This window comes from Anser anser (assembly GCF_964211835.1).
Source record: "Anser anser genome assembly, chromosome: 3".
NCBI classification, from domain to species: Eukaryota; Metazoa; Chordata; class Aves; order Anseriformes; family Anatidae; genus Anser; species Anser anser.
Genome location: NC_139722.1, coordinates 7,244,460 through 7,262,399, shown reverse-complemented (window position 1 = coordinate 7,262,399; position 17,940 = coordinate 7,244,460). Strand labels below are relative to the sequence as shown.

The window sequence follows — 17,940 nt, the reverse complement described above, 5'->3', positions numbered from 1 at the left end:
GATAAAAGAATTACCCTTATCACTCTCTAGAAGTTCAGTTCTGACCTATGTATTATTATTATTACTGTTCAAAGCCATATCCTACAACAATTCCCATCCTGGCTGTACTCATTACTGATAAAAAGCATCCTACTCCTGCATGGTAAAGCTAAAAGCCTAGAGATTTATGGTGAACTGAGACACTGCACAGCATAGCAAAGTCTGGCAAACTCCAAAGTGATTTCCATATACATGCAAGAGAAACTCATTCTAGACAGTATGTATCTGTTATTTTCAGAAACTGGGTTACAAAGAGATTGCTTATCTAGGCAGCATTGACTTTGAGGGGTTCAAAAAAAACTCAAGAAGGGATGTTAGAATAAAATGTGCAGTTCTCAGAGGTAACAGAATGGATTTAAGGTTTAGGCAGGAAGTAAAAGCCTTTAAGTGAAAGGGTCATGAATTTAGTTTTTGTGAATAACAAGGCATCAAGCCAAGTAACACAGAAGCATTTCTCTGCATTCCTTAAAATGACATTGCAGAATTGTTAATCCAATAAATATATAGCCTAATCCATTGACCTTCTAGGTCCTTACCTACTGATCTAGGAAGTCAAGTGTCGTTCCTTGCATTTGTGGAATGGAATGAGCGTGTGCCAAGTTCAGGCCAGAAGTATGAGATCTCTGCTGCTGAGACTTACATTAGGATATTAAGATAATAAGCAGTGGCATTGCTGACCTGACAGATCCCAAATAAGGTAGCTATTTTGATCCCACGTCTATCAATTATACCTAATACTAACAATTCAGTGGAATTTTGTGCCCATGGCAGGCTCCAACATGAGCTAAAGTGATAGCAGTGTATTTTCATATAAATTACATTCTCTTTTTGTTTTCTGATTTAGAAGTGAACCTAATGTTGCTGATCAGGGCCAAACTGAAGATACAAAGATAGTGATCCACTGTTGAGTAAAAAGTCTTACGCACAAAAAGCTGTGATAGTGAAAGATTCCCTCACCATACTTTGCCCATGAGCATTAAATTGTCACTGAAACATCTCTGTTGTAGAATCAGCCCCTTAGACCTGTCAGCTGACAAAGATAAGAATGATATAATTTTCTTCCAAATAAAACAAAATTTTATAGTGGCATAGAAATGGATTGTGTTGTCCAGTTGTTATCCCTAGTAGCACCTTGTCAATATTAATTTTTATATATTATTATGGTCTCATTAAGGGCTCAGACAGCTAGGGAGGAGGAATATGCAGAATTTGCTGTGAAATAAGTCACTCAAACACATTCACCTGCTTACGTTTTTAAAAACAGGGGAAGATACCTTTGAAGCATCTAGAGGGAAATTTCATCTGCCTGAGTTAGGTGCTTTAACTCAGTCAGACAGATTACTGCTATGGAGATGTCGAAGTCAGCCAAGTCTTATATCATCTAGTTTGCTATGTCATTGCTCAATGAGTCGCAGCTCTTTGAAGTTCGGACGGTTTCATACTCTTAGTACTGCACCATGCACACTCTGTCTCTGCCCATGACTTCTAGTACTGATAATCTGCTAATGCAGATGATAAGGATGTGCTTAATTCTTGACAGATTTCAGTGAGGTCAAATACCTTGGAATGTGTGTAACAGATCTGGAAAGTGGAAGTGAAAATTAGTATGTCCCAAGTATATGTGCTTGTGGGTTAGTGTAGTTGCTTGACTTATTTATGAAGTCAGCCTTTTGCAGATTTTTCAGTTCAAGTAATGACAATATTAACACACAGGTACTATTCTAAATCTTGTTCTTATAATACATAATTTTCTTGAAGCTCACACTTTCACTAAAATATATTAACATCTTAAAACATACATTCAATGAGGGAAGATGAAAGGTTTTCGTTGCTCATACAAGTGTTATTTTTAATTTAACTTGTCTCTCACCTTTCCTCAAAAATCTCACCTTCTTCTGCTAATCTGTTCCAGTGAAGCTGCCAGCAAATGCCAATCAACAGCTAAATGGAAACAGTGCATGTTGTGAAGAAATAGCTAAAATGGAATGAGTGGGAAACTCCAGGCCCACTCACTTAAGTGATCTTTCATGAGGATTTCAGCTTTGCTCTACAGTGGATGGGCTCAAATCTGCATTCTGGCCTCTATTTTTGATTGGACATGACAAGTTGATTGGCCAGGTTGTACACTGAACAGCCTTACAAGCAATACCACAGCTGTGACTTACATATTCTGATAAAGTACAGTTTTGATCTGTTATTGGTGCAAGCAATAAATTCTTCCTTTGGAAATCTGTTCCTCCTGTACAGGTTAAATCAGATCTGAAAACTGGAATTGCAATGTTGGGGTTTGTTGGCAAAAAAACCACTAAAAATATAATGAATGAATGGAAGTTTAAATTGAAAAGTTCAGTAAACTGAAAAAAAGACAAATAGGATGATAACATTTTGTTTGATTTGTAGCAAAAGTTTCATCTGTACTTAGCATGAATTTGGGTTTTGTTGGTTTGAAAACATTGATAAAATTTCAAATAAATCTAAAACAGAAATGTTTTGTACGGAAAAAAAAATCATTTGAAGTGGCTTGATGTTTTCAGACAACTTCCTTTTGCCATGAGCAGTAGACAGTCCCAGTGGTAGTAGGTGGCACTCTGAGTTTCACAGCTCACAGGACAGGCTGTATAGCTTGGGTAGCACAAAACCAGCATGATAGTGGAGCTGTGTGGTTGGTCTTACCCAGTGCCTGGGGCTGGATGCTCTCTGCAGGTCCCCCTGTCTTTGGTCAGATACTAAAGCTGGCAGAGAGGAACAGGCTATGACTGGAAACTGATAGTCTGGGAGAAGGTCACACTTGTACTTCTAGATGTGACTGGATTCTGTAACACCTAATGGGTCTTTGCAGTTAAACAAGGGGCCTGTTAGTGCAGTTCTTCTATTCAAATGCATTATTCTCCTGACTATTACTTACCATATTTAGACTATTACTTACCAAATTTATTACCTTCATCAGGGAAAAGCTAAAAGTGTCCCACAGGAAACCTTTCAGAACCCATAGTTTCTGTTATGGGAAAATTTATTGCTCAATAACAGAGTGCTTTAAAAATTGGCTACTAAGAGAACCACACAGGCACCAGTTAATATATATTTGTAATGTCCTTCATGAATCCATGCACAGTTATCACAAACAAGAGAGTTCATTTAAAAAGTATGGTTTATATGCGTAATAACTTAGAATTAGCACAGAACTAGCAGACAGATACAATCAATGATATTAAAAAAAAAAAAGATGCAACATATTTCATGTTAAACACAATTTCTGGCAGAAGCCTACGTTAAAAGCATCTTATAATAACCTTTCAGTGCTGTGATATCTCTTAGCAATCTTTGGCTGTATGGCAGTACAGAAAATGGGAACTCTCTGCTAACATTAAATCAATGTGTTGCTTAATGGTTCATATTAACATCTCCATCAGGAAGTAATGGACCCGTAGTATTTCCTATAATTGCTATATATAGTTATTTTCTGTATTAAGTATTGTATTTGTCCCCATTAGTCCAGAAATGTTCCCTGCTTCCAAAAGTAACGCTACAGAACTTAAATGCAAGCTCTGCAGAAAACCTACCAGTTCAAACCCAGACAGACAACAGAGATCAAAAGTTGTTTTCATTCAGGCAAGCTTTGAATTGCCACTTTTCAGAGGAGAAAAGGCTAGTGCAATTTTTATTTGTTTCAGGCTGCATCCTTTGATCAGACATCTCCCTTGAATTTGCTCTAATACACACTGTCATATGGAAGCTGAGAACACTTTACCTGCTGAAACCAGAGCACGGTTTGGCTTCTGATTTATTACTGCTTTTCAGCACCCCAGACTGTGACCTCTGGGGCTATTGTGCAGGTCCTGCAAATGTAAAGCACCCCCCCGTTCCTCCAGAAAAAAAGGGCAGTGAGAGAGGATCTTGCATTTATTTTTTTGCAGGCAAAATTGCTGGAGAGACTTTTTTTTTTGGAAGTGAGTTGGTTTATGTGTCCTTTGGAAGCTGTCCACTGCAGTGTTGATGTCAACCCTGAATTGCAAAGAAGAGAATCATATTAGAGTTTTCTTGAGTCACCGTGTGAATTGACATAAATATGAGTTATCTGTTAATATTGTTGTTATTGCTGCCTGGCCTAATGACTGTGCTGCCCATCTCTAGTGCTGGCTAAAATATTCAATCAAGGGAACTCTGTTTTACCCCTTTGGACAATAAAAGGTGCTGCTAATCATTTTCTGAGTCAGTTGATTCAATTTTATCACCATTTTAGTTTTTATTTTGTTTGTGCTGGTATTTCTGAAGCATTTCATTGATTCCAGAAAAAAAAAAGCTGTTTGAAATGTATATATATATATATATATTTTTTTTTTTTGTAATGAAAATCATATTGTGACTCTGAATGCAAAATGAATTTGTAAAAGTTAAGACAGTTTTTATTTAAGTTAAGACTGTTCTTGATGGCTGTTTGCTAAAAGAGGATTTCTTAAATATATTTTAGTAGTTGATTCATGATTTTCTTTTAAAAATCCTTTGTCATTATAAAAACATAATTTATTTGTTTCTTTCTGTAGGCAATGTAGAATTTTTATTTTTCTTACAAGATAACTACTGTTTTGGGTGTACATAACTGTTTTTAAAAGATTGCACAATTTAATGTCATCACTGCTTAAAAAATGCAAATGAAAGTGTTTTTAACAGATATTTCCTTTTTCTTTTTTCTTTTTTCTTTTCTTCTTTTTTTTTTCAAGCCTGCCATTTTCTATTTTTTTTTCTGCCATTATTCTATTTTTTGAGTTCAGTGAAGAAACTGAGTTTCCATTGAACTAATTTTTCTATATTAGAGCTGCGGCTGTACATCCTAAAATTGATTTTACTTCTCTCTTCTGGTTATTGTGATTTTTTTTGTATGACTGTCAACCGCGAGATGCCTGCTGAGACCACAGCCCCACACTGCTGGATGCTGTATGAATGCTCAGTGTAAGGCAACCATTGTTCTGAAAATCTGATCTCAATCTTCCAGGCAAGACCTGGTCCTTGTTTTATGGCTCAGGTACCGAGACATATTGGAGAATAATGACAAGTTTCACATGGGAGTTGTAGGAAGAGAAACACCTCCCTAGCTGTAGGTCTATTTACCCACAAATGGGGGCCCAGCAGTCCTGGGGTGCCAGGGGATCCTCCTGCTGTGACCAGCCCCTAAACCACACAGCAGAAACTGTAGATTTTTGGGCACAAAAAATAGTGCTTTTAATTAGTGCAGCAGCACACTTCCTTTCACAGCTTATCACATCAGGATAATTGTTAATCGTGCATCCTTCATCTGCCTGCACGCATGGTAGCAGACCTGGGACATTCAGTCTCCTTTAAGGCTTCACCAGATCACCCTGGCTTTCCTTCTTCATCATTTGCTCTCCTGCCTCGGGCTTGTAGCTCTGAAAACACATTATTCTAGTTCCAGTTTAAACAAGGACTTCAGGCTTTTCGGCTTGAGCAGCTCAGATACAGATCTGTGGCAGGCTTACCTGGCATTTACCTAAATGCTAAAAGTTCAGAAACCAGGTAATGTTATTTAAAAGGGGCTCTGTCATTCACTGCAGCCCTGTTGCCTCTCTCACCCACCCTCTCCTGACCTCTTGCTCCAGGTTTCCAATACCACTCCTCCTCAGTGCAGTGGACAGAGGGTGTAAGAAGAACAAGATCCTTCTTCCATGGGTAGGCCTTGGGGGTCCTCTCCTGCAGTGGTGGGTGAGCAGGACAGAAGAAATTAGTGATTAGGATGAAATTCTTTACTCTGAGGGTGGTGAGGCCCTGTCGTAGGCTGCCCTGAGGAGCTGTGGGTGCCCCATCCCTGGCAGTGCCCAAGGCCAGGCTGGATGGGGCTGGGGGCAGCCTGGGCTGGGGGGAGGTGTCCCTGTCATGGCAGGGGGCTGGAACCAGACAGGCTTTAAGGTCCCCTCCAACCCAAACCATTCTATGACTATGATTCTATGACAAGACTGCTCTTATGCCTTAGAAATTGTACTTCCTGCCCTGTAAGGCTTTCCAGGGCCAGGTTAGTCCTGGATAAACAGGCATGAAGCCATGGCCTTATAGGTTTTGTATCAAGATGATTGCCCTGCTTGCTTCTGCTACCATGATAGCTTGGAACACGGCAGTGAGGAAGAAACCAGAATTCTCTGTGATAAGTGTTTGCATTATCACATAACATGTATCACCTGCATTAGAACATATTGAAACTTATATCTGCTATTAATTTAAATTATTACATTCACATGCCATGCCATGGGATATCTAAACCCATTAGTGTTATGTAATACTCTCTTAAATTCTCATGAAGCATCATTAGTTTTCTGTGTCTCCTCCCCAGACACTTTTAACTGTTTCATGGCCTGACACTTCCCTCAGTACATTTCTAAAGGAAAGCTGGATGACTGCGGCAAACACCTGCACTCCAGCTATTTGTTGGGAAGTTAAGAACAAGCTGTCACCACTACAACCATGCTGACTTATTTCAGTATAAGGAAAGGGCACTGCCTCCTTGATTAGACCAGATGGCGTGCTGAGGAGTAAATCTCAGCATCACAGAATCACAGAATATTTGAGGTTGGAAGGGGCCTCTGGAGCTCATCTGGTCCAGCTCCCTGCTCAAGCAGGGTGCCCAGCACCTTGCCCGGACAGCTTTTGAAAATCTCCAAGGAGGCAGACTTTACAGCCTCAGCCTTTCTCTGTCTGAGAAAGCTATTAACCCCCTGGGAGCAGGGACAGGTGGCAGCAGTTATTATTTTACCTGTTACACGTGAGATCAGGCAGTATATATGTACCTGTACTTTCCATAAGAAGTCCCTAGCACAGCTTTTGATGAAGCATGCTAGGGAGAGGTAGTAATCCAGCTGTGGCATCCCGGAGCTCAGGGAGGTTAATTTACCCTTCTTCTCAGCAGGCTAAATTAAACCTAGTCAAGCTCTGTATGGCTAAACCTCTTTTTGTGTCTTGAGTATTCCTAATTTGTTTTGCAGCCTTTAGTAACAGGCGTACCTCAAGTTGCTTGATTCAATTTGCTTTCATTGGCATGTGATATCCACCGGGCGTGAGAAACCCACCTGTGTTTGTCAAATCAGTGCCTTTATTGCCTCTGCATCTGAGACAGGGATCAGAAATGCTATCTTTGTTTTCTCTTAGGCAGAATATCTGAATTGCTTTGTTTTTCTTGCTTTCTTCATGGTTATCCTGCTTTGAAAGTGAATGTTTCAGTAATGCCAGCAGAAATTCCTGCAGGATACCTGACATTTTTCTTGAGGCTGGAGATCTGAACTCATGCAGTGTTTGTATGGGATAGCTGGATATTTCTGCATAGAATCTAAAGCTCTGATGATTCCTTGACTTCCTGCTTTTTAATCCCTTTGGATGTTTGAGTGTAAGGTTTGCTAAGCAGGAGGGAAAGGAGGTGATCAATCACCTTGTGTGTTAGCTGCCTTTCTCCTTTCTATGAGTACTTCTGTAGTACTGCTGAAAGCAGAATGGAAATGGAAGCATGTGGCATTTTGGGAAGTGAAGGTTTTATTCCTGACCTGCAAATTAGTGACAGTGCTTTAGTTTCCTGGAGGCCTTAATATTCTGGTGATCCAGAAGAAGATAGTAACCTATTTAGTGGGGTTAGGATTTAACTTGCGGGCCAGGCAGTTCTGCTGGTTGTGTAGACAATAAATTTGTAATGATGGCTGCAGGCACTGCTGAAAAGTACCCTCTGGAGAACCCAGGACTTGGAGTAACTGCATTGAAAAAAGCTTTTCAGGCTTGCTCAGCCAGGCAGTACATAGTGGTCTGCAAGCTGGTTCTGAGATATCCATGCATATTGACAAGGATTGATGATGGAATGAGCCCGGATATGGTACCTCTTTTGCCTGTTTTTGCTCTGGAAACCAGACCTTGGGGGAGCAAAGACACTTTTGTTGCAAGTTGTAACTGGGTATCTACAAAGCAAATTATGCAACAAGTCCAGTAATTACATCTAGAAGGGAGTATAATTTCATGCTACTCTGTTACTAAGTCCTTCATTTCCATTATCTTGGACTCTCTTTGATATTAAGTCCTAGGAGTTGTATTCTACACCATACTAATGATGCTGGACGTTTATTGCTTCCTCTAGGTACCCCAAGTCTCTACTGTGAAATGCTTGTGGTGCTCTTGAAATTGTTGCTCCAGGATAGCTTCCTCCTGACATTTGGGACAGAACAGCAAAGCAGCTGATTCAGCTCTTAGAAATAGCCTAGAAGTTCACTTTCAAAGCAGGTATTGCTGATCCAGTGATATTGTGGATGTATCATTGACTTCCAGAGGAACAGAGCAGAAGGTTACTCCACTAAATTTGGCATAAATAATGCAAAGAGAATATTATTTTCCTGCATGGTACAGAGCTGCATAGCAGCTGGTTGCGTCTCTCCTTCTCAGCAAACTCTGAGCACAGGATTTTCTTGGGTTTGTGAGGTGATTAACTTTGGTAGGCAGCTCAGCACCACATAGCTGCTTGCTCACTCCCCCTCAGTGGGAGGGGGGAGAGACTTGGAAAAGTAGTGTGAGAACTCATGGGTTGACATAAAGACAGTTTACTAAGGAAAGCAAAAGCTGCATGTGCAAGCAAAGCAAAACAAGGAATTCACTCAGTACTTCCCTTTGGCAGGCAGGTGCTCAGCCACCTCCAGGACAGCAAGGCTTTGGGGAAACCAGGGATTGGCACAGGAGAGCCTTTGGGCATTAAGGTCTCGATTTTAAAAGGTATTTTAGTACACTTAGATGTCAGCTGGAAGTCCTGAAAGCCTTAGGGGACCTTCTTTCCAAGTTCTGTAGGTGGGATTTTTCTGCATAATTAGATATCTATCTGACCAGATGCGTAGACCCTCTTAATGACAAGAGGAGAGAATTAGGTGCTTTAAGGGAAAGATTCATCTGTGTGCAGAATAGATGAGGTGAGAAATGGATCAGAAATAGATGAGGTGAGAAATGGACTCATTCAGTAATGACACCCATTTCTCTCTGCTGACTGCGAAGAAAGCTTTCATGACTAGATTAGGTATAGACACTTCTAAAGTAGGTATCTGAAGTTATGGATCTGACAATATGTAGCGAAATGACTTCAGATATCAGGCTCTTGGTGAACCGAGGCTGTCTTTGGACTAAAGAAAGCAGGGAGTTACTGGCAAATGGACCAGCCTGGATGAATAAATATTGACATGATTACAGAAGGACAGTATCTTTACTTCTGCATCTTCTTGCCATAGGCAATATCAATATGCTTTCTGGATTCTAGTGAGTGAGTCCTGACAACTCCCACCTGGTGTGCATTAGGGCTCCCATTCCAGATGGGACACTGAGAAGTGCAGCACTGGTATTTCCATACCATACAGGATGGGGGATTATCCTCCTAAGAGCATCCTGGATGACTTCCGATGAGGTTACATAGAACTGGATGTTCTTAAAGACATAACTGAATTTCAGTGAGACAGAATTAAAAACAGTCCCTCTCAGCTCCCCCTGCCATAGCTTTCTATGTGAAAAATGGGAATAGTTTCACTGTTGATAGCCTTTACATTTTTACTCACGTGTATCGTAAATTCTTAAGAATGGGTATTATCTCTTGCCACTTGTCTGTACAAGGGCTTAATCTCAGCTAGGCCCTGTGGGTTTTAGAGCAATTCAAGTAATGTAGTATGTGATTTATGTATAAGGAAACAGCTCATCTGATCCTGTTCTAGAATTAAAAAAGGCCATGTACTCTGTACTCTGTCCACCATAATAATGACCGTAAAAATTCCCAAATGTACCTTAGAAAAAGGTTAGATTTATGAGACTGTCTGGTTCTTTTTGGATTCAGTTCTCACAGATGCTCCAACAATAACTCAATCCAACTTTTTCTGCACTCCCACCAAACTTTAACAAACCTTGTTGTGTTGGAAAGGCAAACAATTTCTGAGATATATAGCTCTAAGGTAGCTATTCCAGGTAGTATGCTTTTTATAAACTTTTTTTTAAGTATAAAGTCAGAACTCCAGAGTTCTGTTATTACTAGCTTGTAGCCAAAGAACATAATATATCTTTTAAAGCATTATCATAAAAAATATAGACATGGGACCTCTGCATATTGATGTGCAGAGATTCAAAAGAAGTTAATCAAAATCAAAAAGTCAATTATAAGGGTTAATGGATTTAAAGGAAGACACGTGCAAATGCAGATTGAAAAGATGATTTTAGAATGAAGCAATAGATCCTTAAAATGTGTCTTAACAAAGTGCCAGGAAGAGAACATCACAAGCGACTGAGAGGCAGTTTTGGGCACCAGGTGAGAAGTCAGCAGCTGCCCAGTGTCATGGTGAGGCTCTGCCCAGCTACCAGCAGCAGAAGCTGGCTGTAGCCCTCCATTGCTCCTCTCACCTTTGCAGGTTTGCTCTGCAGATTGGCGGTGGCACCGTGTCCCCTGGGAGCTGCTCGTCACCTCTTCAAGGTGATGGTCGAGCCACTGCCAACGGGGAGATAATGGCGTCCTTGGGCTGGCACTGTCTGGCATTAAATCCTCTTGGATTTATCTAATCCATTTAGGATTTACCATCAAAGCAGCCCTTTTTGCTGGATGCTGTCTTGCTTGGTGGGCATCTGGAAGACTTCCCAAGCTGGGATTTAACCCTCTGTGCCTGCTGGCAGGTGCAAATAGGCCATAAAGAGATTGCAAATGAATTTTGGATATCTTCCCTAACCCTGAATGTGCATCCTTCCCTCCTTGTGTATTGGGAAAGAGATACTGCGGGCATACCTGTGACAGGAGGAAACATGGCAGTGTCACTCCAACAATTGGCTGTAACACGGCTGAAGTGCAAAAATTATCAGTCCTGCGGGGATGGATGCAACTCTAGGTACAATTTTAGTGACACGACTCTAAATACATGAAGAAATATTAAAATAATTGAGTCTGGATGCAGAAAGGCTGGGCTCAGTTGTGTTTTCCAGGGTTGTGGGTTTGTCCCATTGGCACTGCTTTCAGTCCCAATTTTCTCACCTGCAGACCTGCTTTTTGCTAATGACACCATCATATGTCTTTGCAAGGAATTTGTCCGGCACTGTTGGGCTGCCTGAGCTCGCAGTATCTCAGCTGAGGCCCTGCAAAGTTTAGCTTGGATTTAAACAAAGTTTATGACAGCTTAGCAAAGTAACACCAAAGGTTGGACTTACAGAGCTGGAAGACACTCATAGGAGACAGCTGGACTCATGAGGGGTTTGAGGGTCAAAGTACAGTTGCAAAATGTGTTGAGAATTGGTGGATCGGCAGGAGCTGTTTTGTTCCTGTGTAACCAGCTATCACATTATCCTAAATATAAACCTTGCCCTTTCAACTCTGCAAACACACAGAAAAGCTAGTTTCATTTTCTTGTTTCATAACCTGTCTCTGCTTAATAGGAACTATGGAATTCCACAAACTAATGCAAATACATAAAAAAAAAAAAACTATTTAAGCATAGGAGTTTTACCTAAAAACAAAACAAAACCAATCAATCAAAAAAAAAAAAAACCCAACCCAAACCAAAACACACACACACCACAAAACCCTCCAACCTTTATGTTGTCATACGCCCATGGCACCAAATATCCATTTGGGTTTCTACTATGATGATAGCTTCGTATTAGCAGTAGATGCAGATTGGCAGACAAATAAGAAAGGATTGCAAATGTGCCTTTAATTGATGAAATTGCTAATCTAGAAATTAGAATTCTGTCTCTCTGCAATTTTTAGTCACACGTGGTAAGTTTCCAGCTCTTGAAATACATTTTGCAGATTTTTTGCTGTGTGTAATTTAGTATGGGTCTCTAAGCACCTGCCTCACAGCCTCATCCTCCCCACAATGAGTGACAAATTCTGAATCAAAGTGGGAAAGGAAAAAAACTCTGCAGCTAAAATGGGCTGAATTACCATCTGGATCAGAAAGGGTTGCTCCTCAGTAGCCCCACAGGATGCAAATGGGCTGGCTCAGCCTCTGCTAACACCAGTTTTATCATGCTGGTTCAAATCGCTGAAGAAATTAAAAATGAGACATATTCTCAGCTGGTGTAAATCGATATAACTCCAGCAACTTTAGTAAAACCATGCAGATTTACACTAACTGCCCTACAGATAGTTCAGATAGAAAAGTTTATGAAGTTCATTTAGTCTGACAACACAGGCCATAGACTTTCATTTAGGAAATCCTGTGCTGAATCCAATAGGTCATGGATGAAGTACAGCATGTCTTTTAGTAAGACAAGTAAGGCTAGAAGATTTAGGAAACAGGAGAAATTACTATAAATCCAAGATCTGCCATTGTTTCTGTGAGCTGAGGTCCCAGAATCTAAACTAAGGAGGACCTAACTGAGAGAACTGATATCTCTGTTAACCATCTTTAGTTGCCATTACTATAAAAAATAATCTGGTGTTTCGACTTTGAAATTTACTATAGCTGAGATCTAGCTCTTGGACTTGATTAGGTCTTCATCAGTAATATTACAAAGCCCTCTTATATCAGGTATCTTCTTGCATAGGGTATTTTTATTCCTGATGAAGATATTCCCTTTCTTTTTCCTTCATTAGTATGCTACAGTGAGCCTTTGAAGCCACAGAAAACTGCTGTCTGCTTGAACCATCAGGAATGAGCCCATCTCCAAGTGGGGAAGATGAGCTTTAGGGGTTTATTTCAAAACTCTACACTTGGTTGTGGACAGCCCCCACTTCCCAGTGGGAAACCATTCTGGCCCAACCAATAGTGGTGGAGCAGGAGCTGTGGAAGAAAGTTTTTTTTTTTTCTCCCCCCCCCCCCCCCCCTCAGATTTCATTGAATTTAAAAGGATCCTGGGCTGGCTACTGGTTGGGTCAAGATGAGAGCTAAAACTTCCTTTAGGGATAGCATCACCTCAAGGGGATAAGAATATCCTTATCAGCTCATGGAGGCTAAAGCCTGTGTAGATTCAGTGTGTGATGTACATCTTTGTGGACTTTATGTGATGGGATGTGCCTACTGCTGAGGACAGTCCTGAGAACGCTGGGTGCCCCTGGCTTCTGCATAATATCTCCAGCCTGGTGGCTGGCTCTCCAGGCAAGTGGTGAAGGGATCGATGGGGTCTCTGCCCTTGAAGGTGTTAACAGTGAGCAATGGTAGAGAGCAGTCAATGAAACACTCATAAGATCTTTATTTTTGACAAGTGTTATGTCTATTGTGTTCATTATCCTCGGTGACCTGAGTGGGGTCAGCAGCTGCCTGGGATTTAATAAGGGCATATGGATGGTTGTGCTCTAGTAGATGTTCAGAGAGGAATACCCTCAGAGTTTAAGGAGCAATAAAGGTGACCAGAACTGGCAAATACAGAGATGAGAAAGCACCTGAGCTCCTGACAGGTGTCTCTTTCCATCTGCTGAGAGCAAATCTGATGCCCTACCTTGCTTCTCTTTGCTGTGTCACTAGAAGGTATAGCTGTGTGAGAAGGTGATGCTGAGCAAGTCTGTCCCTTGCTTCTAGGTGCTAAGGGTATTGAGAACTCTAGTGATGGCCATGTTTGGGTAAGAAATGTGCAGAGCTGTTTGGATATTAGGGCTGCGAGCAGACCCACAGTTTATGGAAGCTGGCACGATCTCCGTTGTTGGAGAGCTGCACGCTGATTTCAGTGGAAACCTGCCAGCCTCCATCACTCAGGGTCTGGCTCTGATCCTCCCTGCCCTCTACCTCTTGAGTGGTGCCACTTCACACCCACTTCATATAGGTGTCAAAGACTGGCTGAGGGTGGAGGGCAGTGCACAGCCGGTGCCAAGCTATTAATTTATTTAAATTATTTTAATTTTTTGTCTTTCAGAATGTTCAGATTATAAAAAGTGTGGTCTGATCAACTGCATACAGCTAATACTTGTGCCAACAGACAGGGCTGAATGATAAATCTGCCACCAGTGTAACCAAGATATATTGGGAGCGAGCTTGATGGAGGAGAGATTAATTTAATTGGCTGCTTTGCTCCAGCTTTGCCTCAAGCTACCCATGCTACCATCTGCTCTACGTGCATCATCATCAGGAGCAGCTGATGCAGAGCAGACCAGACACATTCACTAGTCCCAGTTCCTACAGATGAAGTGTTTGCGGATCCAGGCTGTGCTCTGGGCTCTCCAGGATGAGGATAGCACTGCAGGGCATGGAGCCTGACCACATGGCACTGCACTTTGAGGCCCAGAGAGACCCTCTGCTCTTATTAATGTGGATGTTAGGTACTGGAACATGTGAGTACAGATCATATGTCTCTCCTTTATTCCCAGTTCTTGCCTATAAATAGATCACAGAATCACAAAATCAGAGAATATCCTGGGCTGTGGAAAGGTACCATGACAGATTAATGATTGCTCCACTGTTGTAGAGGTGACAGTGAAATCATGAATACTTAGTGACTTCTACACATGGATTTCTTATAGCCAAGTACATTTTCATGGACTCACGGTCTGTTCTGAGCTGTCAGCTGCATTGATGTTTTCATGACTGAAAGGTAACTCTTTGTTTCGGTTCTAGCCATCCACCCAGTTTCTGCTGGGTTTGAAGTGGTTCTAACAGAAATACACTTTTCTGTCATGTACAATCTTCCAAGCCAGTGTAATTATCATAAACACAGATTATGCTAAAATTTCTATGGAGAACAGTGTGAAAATTCCTTCTTTGCTGTATTAGACCTTGGACCAGATCTTCAGTACTGTACTACTACTAGTACAGTACTGAAGTTCTGGCATAGTACTGGTAGTTCTGGTACTAGTACAGTACTAGTACTGGTACTAGTTCAGTACTAGTACTTTCCCAAACTAATCTCTTGCAGAAAGGGGAAATGTGGATACAAGTCTTATGGACAAGAATGGATCTCCTAGCCTTCTCTCTCTCTCTTAATTTTATTTTATATTTTTTAGCAGTGTAAACATAGCAACAGGATCTGCTACTACAGCAAAACCATGCATGTGAATCCTCCAAACGACTAGATGTTGGAGGGCTATTATTATTATGAGTTAATTCCTGAGAATAAATCTATTCTATGATTCCATTTACTTTAGTTTCCTTTGTATTATCTTTCATTGTTCTATTTATGTGACTTTTGCACTTGCATTATCTGACCCCTAAAGTGCAGTTTTCTTTGCTGATCAATTGTTTTTATTATCTTCCTAAGTTCCTGCTTTTTTTTTTTTTCTTTTTTTTTTTTTCTTTAGTCTATCTGGACTAAAGGTAAAGCAACACTAGCCACCGTAGTTGTAATGACTAATAATAATTTTGTTATTAAATAATTCTATTAATAAATATGTTTGCATCCAGGAATAAGTAAAGTCTATGAGTATTGTTAGTTCTCCAAACTTTCTTTGTGAAGTTCTCCTATAATAACTCCACTTCTAGTTACTCACAGGGATCTCAGTCTCTGTTCTAAACTCTGTCTTCCCCAAATTTTTGACCCAAGAGTATTCTGGTTTTGACCAAATCATGTGTCTACAGTCTGTTTCATTACTGTATACCATTCTCCTACTGCTGTCATCCTCACTCCTATCTTCTGAAGGTGTGTACCTGAGTGTCAGTATTTCACCATGTCAGATATGTTAAATTTTGCAACATTCCTTATTCCAGGAACATTTCTGAAAGTGGTTTCACATCTGGTAGTACCCTGGTTAGTCTGATGACACTGCTCTACCCAAGACAAGGACGTGCCTTCAAGGTTTCTGGTGCTTGGCTCTGGCATGGCCCTGGCTGAGTTTTAGGGCAGAGGTGAGAAGTGATGCTGGATGGCTGGGGGCAATGTTGAAATCAATTCCCCTTACACTTGACAGGTTTACAGATCCTGTTACTGGAGATACTCTTTTATCTCTAGAGCACTTTTGGAAAGAGTCTGATGTTTTCCCTTGCACCTCCTTTTCTTTAGGCCATTAACTTATATCCTCTGAGGCTTAAGTCATGGTGTTTGAAAAGATTTCTGGTTTTAGCCCCCAGCTGCTCATCTCTGCTAGGTGTTGCCATACTCTAAGCACTGTGTGCCGTTGCTTCCTGTCCTAATGTCCAGCTGAGCCAGGCTCATAATGCCCTCTACTTAAATCACTTACACTGGCTGTAACAGATTTGGATGCTCTCGCCTGGTAACCTTAGCCTGCAGACCACTGGGGACAGTAACCTTCAACCCTGTGTGCTGAAAAATGGCTGAAATAAGCCTACAGGCTGCAACTTCCTTATCTATACAACAAGACCAGGAAGCATCTAATTTTTCTTACTCTTCTACGCCCTCAAATTAAAATTAACCATTGGAAATGGATGATGTGACCACTCATGGTTACAAACCCCTTGTCCAAACACTATGTGACCTAAATTGTTCCGCATTTACCTTTTTCTAACAGAACAAATAAACTTCTCATGTGCTAACACACTATGTTCTTTTGGCACTAACACACATCTAATTTAGGGAAAGGAAATTATTGTTTAGATTTGCATATTCTTGTACCTTCTGGATTTTACAGTCTGCCAGGGAGCAGGTGCATCATCTGACTAATGCCTCACTGCCTCACCTCCTCTGTATCCCTTTAGGTTGTATTTTGTAATGGATGGATGTATAGCTGAAATGCAGCTTCTCAAAAATTTGATCTTTTCCAGTTACTGGTGGGGAAAAATGTGCTGGAGGACGTTGTTGGATAAGATGGAGAATTTATCGGATGCATCTGTAGATATGGAACATTCCTCATCTTTAGTGACTTTACCCTTTAATAACTGCATCGTGCATTAGCTAGATCTTTAAGCAAAGGCTATGTAGGGAAAATGATTTGTTAAATGAGAGGTGTTAAACACTCTTCTGTGCATGGCAGAAGGATAGAGATCTGCGTATCAATGTTTTCACTTGGCTGGAAAAAGGGGATGGGAGGGAAGGTAGTGTGACTGGTAGAATTGGTGAGGTGTAAGGGAGGAAAGAGAAGAAACTTATTTTCAAGCAAAATTAGGAAAACAGGTGATAGGGGATGTAAAGTCTTATTTTTGTTCTTTGTCTCTCTTATTTTTCCTTTCTTTATTCACTTCTTTGACCAAAATTTATTTATTTATTTATTTATTTTTTTGCTTTGCTTCTGTTACCCTGTTGTCTTCATCTCTTCCAACACTTCTCTCTTGTGGTATTTCATATATCCCTTCTTCTTCCCTTGCATGTTTTATCACTACCTTGTCTTCAGGAGATAAGGAGAACCACACTTTGACCTTCCTATCCAGGAGGAGTTCACAGTTTCAGCTGCCTTTTGCTCTGTCCAGTGTCCTAATTGTTTTCCTCTGTGTAGTGAATCATTCATGTGGTGACTCCTTTTCTCCCACAGAATTTTTTGCTTCTTCTCCTTGGATACAAATACATAGGTTAGAAAATCAGACCAAGGCATTTGCTAGGTCCCTGTACCACTGATTTTTCATGCTACTTAACTGCTAGCACATGCCCATGTGTCTGACTGAGGTCAGACATTTTGCCTCCTGTTTTATTTAGCAGCAGAAACATAGGATATGTCAGTAAGCTTGTGAAAAGGGCCATTGTTGGTTTTGTGATGGGGGTGACCCTACATTATCTCATTTTCTTCTTTTTTTTTTTTTTCTTTATTTCTCATACTTGAATGGACGGGTTTTATGGTTATATGGTTCTGCAACTCCCACCGATGTTGGCTGGGACTGAGCGCTTCAATGCTTTTGACTACTTGTGCCCCAGTGACTTCTGCTCTAAACAGCAGTCAGGTGAAAGGATAGACCGATGCTTTTAGCAGTTGCTTAAAGTCATCAAACAATTCTGTTTTTCTAGTTGAGGGTTTGATTAAGCCGTTATTCTCATGTACGGCTGTTTGAATCACTGAAATGTTCTTTTTTGCCAAGGCTTAGGAAGAGGTAAATCCATGACACTGTGCAT

The 17,940-nt window shown here is 40.8% G+C and overlaps 1 long non-coding RNA gene across 1 annotated transcript; it reads right to left on the bottom strand.

Annotated features, from left to right (window-relative positions):
- Positions 1 to 3,220: 3,220 nt before the first annotated feature.
- LOC310895905 lies at positions 3,221 to 11,463 on the bottom strand. Its single transcript, XR_014581041.1, has 3 exons — positions 11,227 to 11,463; positions 5,640 to 5,742; positions 3,221 to 4,041 (listed from the first exon to the last, which is right to left on the bottom strand). It is a non-coding gene; the product is annotated as an uncharacterized lncRNA (long non-coding RNA).
- Between the last annotated feature and the right edge of the window lie 6,477 nt (positions 11,464 to 17,940).